Source organism: Chiloscyllium plagiosum, unplaced genomic scaffold, assembly GCF_037043375.1.
Source record: "Chiloscyllium plagiosum isolate Xiang-an unplaced genomic scaffold, Cpla_swu_hap1 HiC_scaffold_6, whole genome shotgun sequence".
Classification (NCBI taxonomy): domain Eukaryota; kingdom Metazoa; phylum Chordata; class Chondrichthyes; order Orectolobiformes; family Hemiscylliidae; genus Chiloscyllium; species Chiloscyllium plagiosum.
In genome coordinates, this window is record NW_028270144.1 from 21344508 (window position 1) to 21360363 (window position 15856).

A 15856-nucleotide genomic window follows, 5' to 3' on the forward strand; every position below is an offset into this window, starting at 1 on the left:
ACTGTTTGTATCCTTTAGAGGTGTATGTTTGTCTCTTTAAATAAGTGTATAAGGACTAACCTTCAGTTCCATCATTCAGCAAATAAAATACCAAAAGAACTACTGTTGCTGGAAATCAGAAACAGAAACAGAAATTGCTGGAAAAGCTCAGCAGGTCTGGCAGCATCTGTGGAGAGAAATCAGAGTTAATGATTTGGGTCCAGTCTTCAGAACTGATGATAGCTAGGATGATACAAAAATTGGTAGAGTTGCGGATAGTAGGGAGGATTGTCAGAGGAAACAGCAGGATATAGATCAGTTGGAGGTATGGGCAATAAAATGGCAATGGGAGTTTAATCCAGACAAATGTGAGGTGATGCATTATGGAAGGTCATGCAGTGGTGGAAATTACACAGTGAATGGCAGAACGCTTAGGAGTATTGATATGCAGAGGGATCTGGAATTGCAGATTCACAGGTCACTGAACGTAGCATTGCATGTAGATAAGGTAGTAAAAAAGGCCTAGAGCATTCTTGCCTTCATTGGAAGGGGCATTGAGTATAAGGATAGACAAGCTATGCTGCAGCTTTGTAGAACTTTAGTTAGGCCACAATTGGAATATTGCATGCAGTTCTGGTCACCACACTACCAGAAGGATGTGGATGCTTTGGAGAGGGTATAGAAAAGGATATGTCTGATATGGGGGATTTTGGCTGTGAAGAAAGGTTGGATAGACTGGGCTTGTTTTCACTGGAATGCAGGAGGTTGAGGGGTGAACCTGATAAAAACGTATAAGATAATGAATGGCATGAATAGGGTGGAAAGTATGAGGTTTTCTCCCCAGGGTGGAGGGGGTCAATTACTAGCGGACACAGGTACAAGGAGCAATGTTGGGAGGGGTCGGTGGTTGGGGGTGGAGTTTAAAAATGTGTGAGGCAAGTTTTTCACTCAAAGGGTGGTGAGTGCCCGGAACACACTGAGGAAGCAGTGGAATCAGACCCAATAAAAGCATCCAAGAAACACCAGGACAAATACATGAATAGGAAGTCTCTCATGCAGAGAGTGGCAGCAGCCTGGAACGCACTGTCAAAAGAGCAGCTTTGGTGGAAGCTGGCACGTTGGCGAGATTTAAGAAGTGTCTGGTTGGTTACATGAATAGGGAGGGTACAGAGGGATATGAATTGAATAAGGGCAGAAGGTTTGCTTTTTAGCTTAGTTGGGGCACGATGATTGGTACAGGCTTGCATGGCCAAAAGGCCTGTTCCTCTACGATACTTGCGTCCTATAAGTGAAGACAGTTTTAGTATGGAAGGGCAAAATATGTTGGCGCAGACTTGGTGGGCCGAATGGTCTGTTCCTGTGTTGTATTGCTCTTTGTCTTATTCTAGGAAAAAGTTGTTTATATGCAGAAGATAGCATAGGGTGAGGGGGGTAAGGAGTAAATGATAGGTAGAGATAGAGCCCAAAGGTGAACAGTTGAACAGACCCAAATGGATGGATAATGGTAAGTCTAGGAGAATGAATATCTGCTAATGGGGACTATTAGTGGCTAACAATGGGTTGTATGCAATAGCAGACTGTGTGATAACAAAATTATCACATTTCCTTTTGGTGTCTACCAAACCCCTTTCAAAAAGGCCAACATTTCATGAGCTTTCTTAATTACTTACTTTGCTTGTGTGTTAACTTTCTGTATTTTTTTCTATGAGGGCATCTAAATCCCATTTAGTTTTTTACCATTTCAAAATATCCTGTTTTTCTGTTATTGCAGGTGAATAAGATGATATTTTCATATGCGCCATCTTCTTGCCAAGTCAGTAACCTGCATTCTCAGCAGTCTCATTTTTTTTGTGCCCACATTATATTCTCATATGGCACTATTATTAGCAAACTGGATACATTGTTCTCTGATACTTCATCTAATACCTTAAAATAAGTAGCTGAAAACTTAACATGAGGAGAGACAGAAGGAGCCAGATTAAAATAAAAATGTGAGGAAGGAGAAAGGGAACCATTGCAACATTCAAGTGAGTACAGAAATATGTGGAGAATGTGTGGTTGGAAAAATGGTGCAGGAGGGAAGGCCTTCAGATTCCTGGGACCACTGGGACTAGCTCTGGGGGAGATTGCACCTGTCAAAGGCAGATGGTAAAGAGAGCTGGGACCAATGTTCACTTTGAGCTGCTCTGTACTCGAAGGATCTACTTAAGGCAAGGGGAATTGGTTTAGCTCAGTTGGCTGGATCGTTGACGCTAAAAGCATGGGTTCAATTCCCATCACTGGTTTGAGGTTACCATGAAGGACTCTCCTTCTCAACCTCTACGCTTGCCTGAGGTCTAGTGGTTCTCAAGTTAAATTGCCACCAGTTGTTTGTCTCTAATGAGAGAGCAACCCCTATGGTCAGGTAAGACAATGGTGACAACTTATGGCAATCAAAGCACTGGTGTTATTTGCAGCATTGACTTCTTGTTCTGGAAGTGACTGGTGCTTGTGGATATTGGGGTACATGCAAAAGAGGAAAAAGATTAGCTTGGACTGGGTTCCTTTCTGGGATATTTTGTTAATAATGTTGGGGAAAGTTTGAACTTAATCAGCAGGAGTGTTGGAAACAGAAGAGAATATTAAAACATAATATCACAGTGAGAGAGACAGGTAGTACTAAAATAAATATTAGTAAGCTAATATGTGGAGATGAAAGAAGGAAGAAGGTAGTGAAGTCTAAATTAGGGTTATGTTGCCTGTATGTAAATGTATGAGGAGAAAGTGAGGTCTGCAGATGCTGGAGATCAGAGCTGAAAATGTGTTGCTGGAAAAGCGCAGCAGGTCAGGCAGCATCCAGGGAACAGGAGAATCGACGTTTCGGGCATAAGCCCTTCTTCAGGATGTAAATGTACAATAATATAAGTATTAAGATAAAGGAGTTGCAGGTACAGATAAATAAATGTTTCATTCTTGTGGGATTATGAAGTGGCAATAACAGAGACCTGGGCTGAGGAAATGCAGGTCTAAGTATTAAATATTCCTGGTTTCAATTTGTTCTGAAAAGGTAGGGAAGGGTAAAAAAGGAGGAAGAGTGGTATTTTTGGCTGAAGAAAGTATTGCAGTACTGGAGATTCCTCGACAGAATCAATTTGGCTCGAAATACTGATTAAGAAGGGTGCAATAATATTGCTTGTCACAACTTACAGACCAGCAACTAGTAGGGTGGATGTACAGGAACAAATCTGCAGGAATTTACAAAGAGTTGCAACCATTTGGTTGTAGAGGGGAACTTTAATTACCTGTATCTAGACTGAGATAATGGTAATGTAAGGGGTAATGAAGGGCAGATGTTCCTAAATTGTGTTCAGGAAATTTTCTATATGAAAGGAGGCACTGGGTCTTGGAATGAAGTGGGCGAAGTCAAATTAAGCGTTAATGACATGGTATTTTTCAGCCAGGAGAAAGATTTCTAATGGAGTTCTCCTGGGATTAATATGCTTTTGCTTTTCTTGATGTACATAAATGATCTAGGTCTTTGTGTACAGTGGACAATTTCAAAGTTTGCAGATGGCAGAAAATGTGGAAAAATCATAAACCATGAGGTAGACAATGTAAAACTTCAAAAGACATTAACAAGTTAGTTGACTGGACAGATAGGTAGCAGATGATGTTCAATGTGGAGAAATATGAGGGGATACCCTTTGATACAAATAATGTGGAGTGAGAGTGTGAAATGAAATGTACTATTCTAATGGACATGCATGGGTGTATATGTATGTAAGTTATTAAAGATGGCAGGAGATTTAACGAGAACTGTTAAAAATGACAATCAGTAATGGAGTACAAGGAAAGAAGTGACGCGACACAGTGGATCAGTGGTTAGCACTGCTGCCTCACAGCTCCAGGAATGCGGGTTCAATTCCCGCCTCGGGCAACTGTCTGTGTAGAGTTTGCATATTCTCCCCGTGTCTGCATGGGTTTCCTCCAGGTATTCCGGTTTCCTCCCACAGTCCAAAGATGTGCAGTTTAGGTGAATTGGCCATGCTAAATTGCGCATAGCATTAGTCAGGGTAGGTTGTTCTTCGGAGGGTCGGTGTGGACTTGTTGGGCTGAAGAGCCTGTTTCCACACTGTAGGGAATCTAACCAAGAGGAGTGTTATGCTGAATTTATATAGGACACTGGATAACTTACAGCTGGAGTATTGTGTACAGTTCTTGGTACCACATTTGGAAGAATGGTTCCGGGGATGAGAAACCTCAGTTTTGAGGATAGTTTGGAGACTTTGGGACTGGTTTGCTTGAAGAGTAAGAGGTTAAGTGGAGATTTTAAAGAAGTTTTCAAATTCACGAGGTGTCGGGACACAGAAGATAGGGAGAAATCTGTTCCTGCTTGAACAAGGACTAAGAGTTTGAGGGCACACTTTCAAGTGGTTTGTATAAGAAACAACTATGAGATGAGAAAAAGAGAGGTTTTACACAGTGTGTGGCTGAAGTTTGCAAGGTACTGCCTGTAATTGTATTGGAGGTAGGTTCAAAGAAACAGTTTGTAGGTTATGGGGAAATAACAGGACTTTGGCACAAAATCAAAATGCTAAGAGAACGATTGCAAATAGAGTGGGCCAAATGGCCTGCCTCTTTACTGAAACAATTCTGTGATTCTGATCCTTGTGGCAACTCATAAGTAAGAATCTATCCACCTAAAAATGATTCAGTTACTCTCTACTTTCAATCCTTCTATGATTAATTCATGCTACTGTATTGCCACCAACTCCAATGTGCCCTTACTATGACTAACAAGGTTGAGCGTGGCACATTATCAAATGCCTTTACTATTTCAACTTATTAGTTCACCAATGTTGGCTCTGTCTGGTCATAGTATGATTTTTTTCAAGTTCCTTGTTCATACTTAGTGAATAATAGATTTCACCATTCCTGACAACCGATAGGCTAATTGGCAATGATTCTTGTCTTCTTTTGTCTTCTTTTCTTGAATAATGATGTTTTGTTGGCTAACTTCTAATTTGTTCACACCATTCTTGAATCTGGGGAGTTTCGGAAGCTCACAGCTGCTGCACACATTGTCTTTGTAGCTGCTACTTTCGAATACTGGGATGATGGCCATTAGATCCAGTTCCATTTAAATTCTTGATCCATTAATATCTCCAGTACCTTTGCATTTTTAACTATACTAACCTAATTTTCCTTACTATTTTTATTAGTTAGCAAATCTTGATCGATGATACATGTCCTTATGTTATTGGGGAGGGGATTACCTAGTGGTATTACCTCAAAACTATTAATCTAGAAGTCTACATAATGTTCTGAGGAAGGGTCACTGAACCTGAAATATTAACTCTGAGTCTCTTCACAGATGTTGCCAGACCTGCTGAGCTTTTCCAGCAACTTCTGTTTCCGTTGCTGATAATGTTCTGGGGAGCCACCAAATCAGATGGTAGACTTTGAATTTAATGCCAACTGTGGAATTGGGAGTCTAATGATGACCATGAAACTGTTGTTTCATATGGTTCACTAATTCCCATCAGGAAAGGGAACTGCATCTTTACCTGTTCTGGCCTTCGTGTGACTCCGAATTCACAACAATGTGGTTGACTCTTAATTTGGGATTAAGAGTCAACCACATTGAAGAAGGGCTTATGCCCGAAACGTCGATTCTCCTGTTCCCTGGATGCTGCCTGACCTGCTGCGCTTTTCCAGCAACACATTTCCAGCTCTTAATTTGGGATGGGCAATAAATATCAGCTGAGCCAGTGATGCCCATATCCCTTGAATGATTAAAAAACCTATAGTATTTGTGGGCTATTGATATTTAATTTCCATCATTTAATTTTAAATTTTGAGACTTTTGTGAACGCAAGACATTTTTAGAAGGACAAATACTAAACTAAGATGGTTGCAATGATCACCTGACCACAGATTGAGGCAAATCTCGCAGACCCATACAGTGTATACTAAGCTGGCTGCATTTCACTCAAAAACAGTGAAATCAGACAAGTAAGTCAGCATGAAGAAATTTGCAATTCCTGCTTAATTCATATTTGCTGGATAAGTCCACATATTGGACAATAAAGACTCTTGGCAGGTTAAACAGCTGGGAAAAACAATGGATCTAGGCTCTGCCTCCTTCTGTCTGTTCTCTCTCCACTTCCACAACCCACTGTTTCTCTTAATCCTTGAAGTCAGTGCCCAGTGAAAGAGAAACTTAGAAGAACAGTCATTCATGGAGAACTCCATTTCACTATTGCTGAAGGAAATGTAATCATGGATTCAATTTTTCTTCCAACAGCTCCCAAACTAAGCCTCTAGGATCTTCAAATTGCTTTAACTCTCATCTGTCTTTTTGTACTAGACACCTCTTCCACCACTTTTTAAACTTATGACCAGTGTTATTCTGTGAGTTTGATGTCTTGTTCTTTTTTCTTGAGATTAATACGTAGTAAACTTCCAATCTCTAGCTCAAAGAACAAGTTGGTGACTGGTTCCTTCATTTTGTTTAAGGAAACTATGCTTTAATTGAAGTAATAACAGAAAATGTTGGAGAAACTCAGCAGGTCTGGCAATATCAGTGGAGAGTGCAATAGAATTAACATTTCAAGTCTGAGATGACTTCTTTAGAACTGAAAGGGACAAGAGAACAACTGAACCACTGTATATGGTTTATACACTGTCAAAGGACACATGATAAGCCAATACAAAGAATAGACTAAACAGCATAAATTAAAAATCAGTGTCAATGATGTCCAAAATAGAGAGCCTCACAGGCCCAAGTAACTGTGACAAAGGAATGCTACATCTGTACAACTATAGGTCACTTCCAGAACATATGCCGAAATAGGATGCAATTTCAGATCAGTAAAAGTCAAGTACCTAGTTATACAAAAATATTAGAGTAATTGAATTATAAAAGATACAATGTATTCCTTTGAGAAGTTGCTGATCCAGCTGAGTTACGTTTGGTAGAACCACTTTTACCAATGGACATCTTGTTGAGTGTAAGTCGGATGCTGGAGTGAGTTTTATTGTCTTGTAAGATTGATTGCCATGGTTTAACAAACAGAAGGTACGGACTTACCAATCACATTGTCTGTTTTTATCCTGGAAAAAATCACCTGTAAATATGAGGTGATAATTTTGGAGAAGTAAAAATAAATTGCATTCACAAACAAAAATCATTTTGAAACTCACCAAACCATTTTGAAATAATAATGTCCACATAACGCTCCAATAGCAAATAATAGAGAAGAGCTCAGCTAGGCAGGTCAAACGAAGAATACAGACACAAATAGAACCTTTATATCCACTGAACTGGCACAGATTGTATCAGATCTGAAAGCCCTAATTAAAGGTTGTTAACAGTGGCCTGTGAATAATGGTGACAGATTTAATCAGCATGAGAACAAATTAACTTCTTTCTTCTTGCTGATTTTCTTGCTTCCTCACTTGCCCTTCTGGAATTGATTAAACTTATGTCAGATCACCTCCAGTTCCTTATCCTTTGTTCACTCATGAGGGTGAAACTTGACATCAAGAAAAATCAGTTATTCAAATCCAGGTGAATTATATGGGCTGGAGTGATCCTTCAGTGAGTGTCAATTGTAACTTTGGGATTCTCAAAGTTTTGGGTCCACATCCTACATTAGAAATTGAGAGCAAAATCTAAGCTGACACTCTCAGAGTATTGCTGAGGGAGTGCTGCACTGTCTGAAGAGCTGCCTTTCAGATGAGATGTTAAACTGAAGTCCCAAGCCCAATCAACTGGCTGTCTCAGATCCCACGGTTCCAGTTCAAAGAAGGGCAAGTGAGTTTTCTTTGACCAATGTTTATTACTCAAACAGCCGTTATCATTCTTTTTGAAGCAGTTTGCTGCTGCTGTGTTCCCGTTTGAAACAGGGTGGACACTTTAAAAATACTTCATCGGTTATGAAGTGCAATGGTTCATTCTGAACTCATAAATGATGTGGGTTTTTTTTTCACTAACCTGCCATCCACATGCAGTGCTTTTGAGCAGATAAAGAAATAACAATCAGGAGGCCGGAAACCTGTTTAGTTATTTCCCATCCTTAACACAGGGCATAGAGAATAAATACAATGTGTCTGTCGCTGACATACTTATCTCAACCAATTGCAAAGAGAGATTTTCAAGAATATTCAGGGGTGTGTCATGTCATTTCTACAGTTTAAAGTAGTTTGTACTTTATATCTACTCATAATCTGAGAGCTTACATTTCAAACTTCAGCTATTTAAGAGGGCTACTCCTCTACTTGTGGTTGCATTTTAGCTCACCTTCCTGATCTAGGAAAGTATGTCAATGGACTGTGCTGCTTCTGGACAAGGCTGAATTAGCAGGTCCAGAATGAGCAGAGCCCTGTCGTTAGGGGAGCACTCTAGTTGACTACTTTTGTGGCATGGTATTGCCTGTATCTGGGTGGTCCTGAAGCAGGGCATGATATGCCAATGGGTATGCTGAAGATTGCATTTCATATGTCAATGACAATATCCTAACTAAATTGGTAAGCCCTTCTCTTTGGCTTATTGAGTATATAAATCGTATAGGTATATTTATGGTTCATTGCTCAAATCAATAGGTGTCCAACGGGCACTCAACATATAGTCCCCATTTTATAAGAAAATACCTGTGAGGGTGATAGCACATCTACAAACATACCGCAGTGATCATCAGTTAGACATGGAGATCCAAACATTATGTCTGAGGTGGAACACCTTTTCTTTAGCTTCAGAAAAATGATATCTCATTCTCTGCTTCACCATTGAAATGTATGAAATTAACTGTACATTCAATATGTGAACTTGCTGTTTTGCATAATACACAAAAAGAATAGACAGATGATTTAAAGTCTAGGTACACATTTAAAGATGTGGTAGTATTACTTGCTATCTTGCTATCCGTCAACCAAATCTCACTGGCACGAAAAACGAACAATTACAAGTGTGCAGTTTCATTCTTACAGGTTGCAACTGTTGGAGCTTTACAACATGTTTTTGCTTTGCCATTCTCTCACATTTAATCTCAGCATGCTCTCCCTCATTTTCTTTTTCTGTACTAGGTTTGACATTGAATATACCTATTCTTAATTTTTAGTTTCCTTCAATATGTTGGATAATTTGATAAGCAGTTATTGCCGCCTTCACTCAAGATCCAGATGTCCTTTCGGGAGCATCATGGTGTTTCCATTAGCCATCTCCAGCAATTTTCATTGATGTCAAGTGGGTGATGGGGAGCCGAACTAATTGACTCATCGTTTGTGATTCTGACACAGGACTTTCCAAGTCATTGACTTTGCATTTTCATTTGGTGATATTGTGCTGTCAAATTTGGTGTTCAATTGCTGCAATCATAAAACTCCATCCCAGTTGAGGTTAGCTAATTTAATCTCTGATTAGGGATCAGACCTGCAAAATCTTTTCTCTCTGCTGTTGAAGAACAGAATAGGCACACCTTTACACTGAAAAGGGGAGGGGATTTACACAAATGTAAGATTTATCATCTTCATACAAAAGACATTGCATGTACAGTTTGGGATCCTAATAGAGCAGTTCATGATTTGGTTTCGGACTCGTAAAAGAGATTTGCATTCTATCCCTTGATTTTCATGACTTCAGGATATCACAAAGCATTTTGCAACCAGTGAGGTACTTTCTGAAGTGAAATTATTTTTTCAATGAGCCAACTCATGAGCCAATGTACACATAGCAATTCCCACAACCAGCAATGCATTGATAACCAGGTAACCTGCTTTTTAGTTATCTTGATTGAGGAATAAATATTGGCCACAATGCTCGAGAGAACTCTGTGTTCTTCGTCAAAACAGAGCCATGGAATCTTTTAGCAAATAGGGACAAGTGATGGGTAGGCATGGTGCACACCATTCACTTAAAGTTGCCTGCAAGAGCCAGAAATCATTTCGATGATTGACTTGAATTTAATTTAACCCAGTTAACCTACTGCAAGATTTGAGAACTGATTGTTCAGGAAAATAAAGAAGTCTGTCTTGGCTTCATTGTTGGATTTATTAGTGACCATCTTACATCTGTCACTCTTAGTCACTCGATAGTACAGAATATGCCTATTGCTGAAAAAGAGACATGACGTTGAAGTCTTTCATCTTGCACTCATGATGTAAGAATGCCACATTTTACAGGAAGCAATAATTTATACTGCATGAGAAAAGGATGCTGATTGGTTGGGAAGGAGATTCAATTGGATGAGAAATTATTATGAGGGAAATATTGTCCCTCAGGCTTTTATTCAATCCAAAAAAGGCACCATTCCTTCACAAACTCCTTTACTCCTAATGAAAACAGTTCCTGTTTATAAACCTAAATTTGTTGTTGGTGTAACACTTTAATAAGTGTTGCCCTGTCATGTAATTCCATCTATTATCTCTGTTTTTATCTTAGTAACAATAAGTCTGAAGCTATATCGAAACTATCCAACGTTTCTCATTTACTTAAACTTTCTTTCAAAGTTTACTTTGTGAGTAGATACCAAAAATTTTCGAAATGTACCCTTTTCTCCGTTGTCTTCCCAAATAACTGGCAAAACCTTTATCTCTGTGTTCCTAATACACTGAAGGCAGTTCCAAATTTCACCGGATGTTAGCGCAATCCTCGAATGATATGACCTGCTGTATCATCCTTAGAAGATCTTGACACGATATTAAGCTACAGTTAGAATCCAACACTTGAATGCGAAGCCACAGGGGAAATCTTTCAGACCCAAAGCATATCATTTGCAGCAAAGAGGCAGGTGTCAGCATCAGTGAAGCAGAGAACAATATAATATATTTAGTATCAGAAATGGAAACAAAATACTGTCACTTCACCACTGGGAATGATGAGAGGAAATATCTTCGTCTTCAGCCCTGGAGAATGCTAATTTACTGACAGAATGAAATATGGTTTACCTACACCAGGTGCAGCCAATATGGGCCCCTGCTTCTGATATTAGTTTTGAATTGATGTCTTTGCTCTGCAGTTGAAGGATGGGAAACAGCTGTAACAGAAGGAGGAGGTAAAGCTTTTAATTAGAATTTGAAGTGCAGTCAATTCTCCTCATAACTTATTTAGCTTGCAATTTTCAACACTTATCAAGAGAATATTACTCACAGAACTTTGAATGGCTATGCTGACACTTTCTTCTCAAGTTTGAGAACAGAAGGTATCTTCTACATGACAAGCTAATTAATCCAGAAGACTTTGTTCAGAGTTTTACAAGTGTCCCCCCAGTTTTCCCTTTAATCGAGAAGTAGCTTATCTCACTGTCAGAATATCAATTCTCAAGAGATGTTTTATCAAAAGGAAAGTATGCTGTAAATATGAAACATTTTAAGCTATCAATCTTGCCCCAGCAAAAAGGTTGTTTTTCCTTGTGGCAGAATCGAGGACCAGAGGCCAAAGTCTCAAAGTCTCATCCCACTGGGGTATAGGTAAGGAAGAATGTCTTCTCTCAGAGGGTAGTGAATCTGTGGAATTCTTTATCCCAGAGGGCTGTAAAGACTGGGTTATTGCTGAGATAGATTTTTAATCAGTAAGTTATTCAATGGTAATGGGAAAATGTAAAATGGAATTGAGGATGATCACATCCGCCATGATCTCATTGAATGGCTGAACAGACTGGATGGCCTAGTTCTGTTCCTACATCACTGGATGAGTGCTTCCGATGCCCAGGTTAATGCTCTGGGGATAAAAACAGGAAGTGTGGGAAGTACTGGAAGCATATGTGGAGACAGAAGCAAAGTTAGGTTTTGGGTATGGGTACATGTGTTCACACCCCACTATGATTGCCGGTGGAATATTTTATAAAAATCCAAATTAACTAATCTTATTTTTGTGAAGTTATTGCATAAATGCAATGCGAATTATATTATGTCATGTTGGAAAAAAAACAATAAAAATTCAATGGATTACATCAGACAAACTAGCAGGAAACTTGCCACCAGGATAAATGAACACCAACTAGCCAGCAAAAGACATGACCGGCTATCACTAGTTTCTATACATACAGATGAAGAAGGACACCACTTTGACTGGGACAACACACACATCCAAGGACAGGTGAAACAAAGACATGCACAAGAATTCTTCCAGGCATGGCATTCTAACCAGAACTCCATCAAAAAAACACATTGATTTAGACTCTATCTACCTTCCCTTGAGAAAAAAAGAGCCGGAAATGATATCACCAACCTTAAGAAACCAAGGCCTATAAATAGAGAGGTGGGACATACCACCAGCATCACTGGAAACTCTCACTGATGATGTTACCTAGTATGATGACGAAATGTCTGAAAACAAATCTTCGAGCTCAGTGAGCTAATTTACATACTTATCATCAACATGAGCTACAAATATTCTCAAAAATCGTTAATTCATGGACTCTATGTATGTGTCAGTATACATAGATGTAGATCAAAATTATGACATTTTATTCCTACTGCTGAAAGCTGTTTCTTTCATTGTTTTTTTTCTGTCTCACTGCCCACCCACCTGACACTGTGCCAGGTTTTGTTGCTTGTGTGTTTCTGTGCAGGTTCTGTGATTGTCTTGTTTGCCCAGTAATTCCACAGCTCCAGATTACAACAATGACTACATCAAAAAGTATTTTCTTTTCCTTAAAAGTTCTTTCTGTATACCTTGAGGTTGTGAGGGAAACTGTATAATTGTATGACTTTTCCTTATAGAGGATCCCAAATACAATATTTTGTTGCATGTAAACTTACTATGATGACAAATAACTCATTACATAATCCACAAACAAATTCATGAAAAGCTCATTCATCTTTTTCCAAACTCGGTCCCAGGATGTGTGACAATGTCAGGATTTATTCTCATCCCCTGGCGCTCTGAGAAGGCGTTAGATGTGTCTGCTTCTTAAATCACTGTTGTTTGTCTGGTGAAAATTCTTCCATAATGGTTTTGTTTGAAACAAATTGTTACAAATCAGTGGGTTGCCACTTCAAAGGGCAGTCAAAGAGTCAAACTTGTTGATGTAGGACTGGAGTCATGTAGGGAGGAGCAAAGTGGATTGGAGGGCAGTGTTATTTCTCTGAAGGTCCAGTTGGGTTTTCACAACAATGCAAAAGATGTTTTTAAATATATGTTTTTGTGAGATTTGGACTCACATTCCTTTGATTATTAGTCCAGGCCTCTGGCCTGTTGAAACAGAAATGTTCCAATCATTTCCATAGCAACATATATTTTCTAGATCTGAGTACATTAATTCTCCAGTAACTAATATTGTTGCTTCTACTACCTGGGTAGATGTTTGAAAATAGATATAAGTTTTTGACTGGATACATATTTACCCCATATCTGTTCTTAATTTACTTTTAATCCATTTCCAGTTATATCCTTTGGTTTTATTTTGATCCACTTTTGAAATACTAATCCAGTTTTCTTCTTCAGGTAGCTCTCTTGATTATTTGAGATTTGCGGAATTACAGCTAATGCCTGATGTTTAGGTCACAAAATGATATCCCTTTTTAAGGACTCTTTTAAGGCTACTTTTTGATGTACAATGGCTAATTTTTGGTCTTCAAGGGCTCCTTCTTCATACGTGCCTCATTCATTTATTAAGCTAATATTCATTTACTTGCAAAACCTATTATATTTATGTTGAAATACATGGAATTCAGACTACCACAGTAGCAGAATTAGAAAAATTCATCAATATCCCCAATAATTATCAACCGTGCATTAGAGCTAAAAATGAAAGCACACAGGAAAAAGAAAATACCAAGACAACTCAGTATTTAGATTGGCATGAGATAAAGCATAAATCAGCAAAGGTTCTGTTCAAAATAATAGATAGACACTTCTGTGCACAGAAAAAAAAGCAAATCTGTGCCCTAAGCATACATTCCACAGACTGGTGAAGCCAAAAACTGATGTGTTTCCATCACCAATGCTAACATGAGAAGGGAATGATTTAAAAGAGATTTGAGGGGCAACTTTTTCACCCAGAAGGTGGTTCCTGTATGGAATGAGCTGCCGAAGGAATTGGTAGAGGCGGGTTCAATTACAACATTTGAAAGACATTTGGACAAGTACTTGGATATGAAAGGTTTAGAAAGCCTGGAGGAAGAAAGTCTCATCTTCTGCATCAGGACCCTCCAACTCCAGGGCATCAATGTGGATTTCACCAGTTTCCTCATTTCCCCTCCCTCCACCTTATTCCAGATCCAACCTTCCAAATCGCATCTCATGTCCTACCTGTCCATCTTCCTTCCCATGTATCCGCTCCACCCTCCTCTCTGACTTATCACCTTTACCCCTACCTCCGTCTACCTATCGCACTCTCAGCTACCTCCCCCTACCCCCCACACATCAACCCCACACACCTCCCCCTTCCCATTTATCTCACCACCCCCTCGGCTTACAAGCCTCATTCCTGATGAAGGGCTTTTGCCCGAAACATCGATTCTCCTGCTCCTCGGATGCTGCCTGACCTGCTGTGCTTTTCCAGCACCACACCCTTGACTCTAATCTCCAGCATTTGTGGTCCTCACTTTTGCTTCGAGGAATATGGACCAATCACAGGTAATGGGACTAGTTCAGCTTCGGAAAACTGATTGGCATGTCCGAATCAGGCTGAAATGTGTATTTCTATACTGTATGACTCTATGACTCTATTTTGAGCAGTTACTATTCACAAAAGACCTCTACTGTAGCTCACTTACTTTCCTTCCTTCCCTTCTTACCAATCCTGCTTGCACCTTCTCCAATCACAGGCTCTTTTTCTTTCACACTTCTGATTCACTAAGAGCCTATCAGCAGCAACGAGAGAGTACCAGCCTGTGGTTGGACTACCTCACCATTCCTATCCATTCCACTTACAGGGATGACTTTTGTCATGGTTTCTCTCATGATTCAATTTTCCTTGGTATTTTGGAGATCTTGGTGGTAATTGACTCACCACGTCCATGTAGTTTCATCTCTAGTAAAATTACTACGGGTCAGGGTAAGGAAGGAGACCCTGTTATGGACCAGACCTGACCCCCACAAAACATTTTAAGAAGGTAGCCCTTGTGTTGTTTTGAGCAGGTGTAGAGTGGATATTTCAGGAGTGATGCAGCTGGCCTAACCACTTAGTTTTAAACAAAACAAAATTTATTTGCAAGATTACCGAAAGAAACATAAACACAAGAGAACAGAATATAGAATAACTTAACTATTTAAAAACCCAACTTAATGATGCTGTTCCAAATTCCTGCAACAATTCCCACAAATGCCTCTTGGCAAGAAAAGGTAAAATCAAAAACAGGGTCTTACAGGAGAGAGAGAGAGATGGCAGAGAGATTCAGCATGGAATTCCTTCTTCCATAACGCTGTTTCTTGGAGCGGCAGCCTCAAACAAACCGACTGCTTTCAGTGAACAGCCAGATGGCTAAAACCAAACCAAGCCAGCATAAAGCTGAGCTGGGAGAAATGGTCAATCCTTTTTTTTATTGAACAAGTGTATTTTTTAAACTTTAAAGCCTTTTTTCTGAGGCAGTATCCATTAGCTATAATCCAATTGGTCCCAAATCCCACCTAAACCAGACATCCCGGAACCTCTTTGTTTATGACTCCTCTGAAAAAATCCAAGGACAATATAACCTTGTAAAAGGAACAGCATCATCACAGCCCCAATTCTATCTCAGCTGGAACAGCGATTGACCTCAGAGCTATATGCATTCTTCATAAGACCATAAGGTATAGGTGCAAAATGTAGACCATTCAACCCATTGAGTCTGCTCCACTATTCAATCAATATTCATTCATTATTTCGCCATTTCTGACCCCCATTCTCCTGCCTTCTCCTTGTAACCCTTGATCCCTTTACCAATCAACAACCTATCTATCTCTGACTTAAAT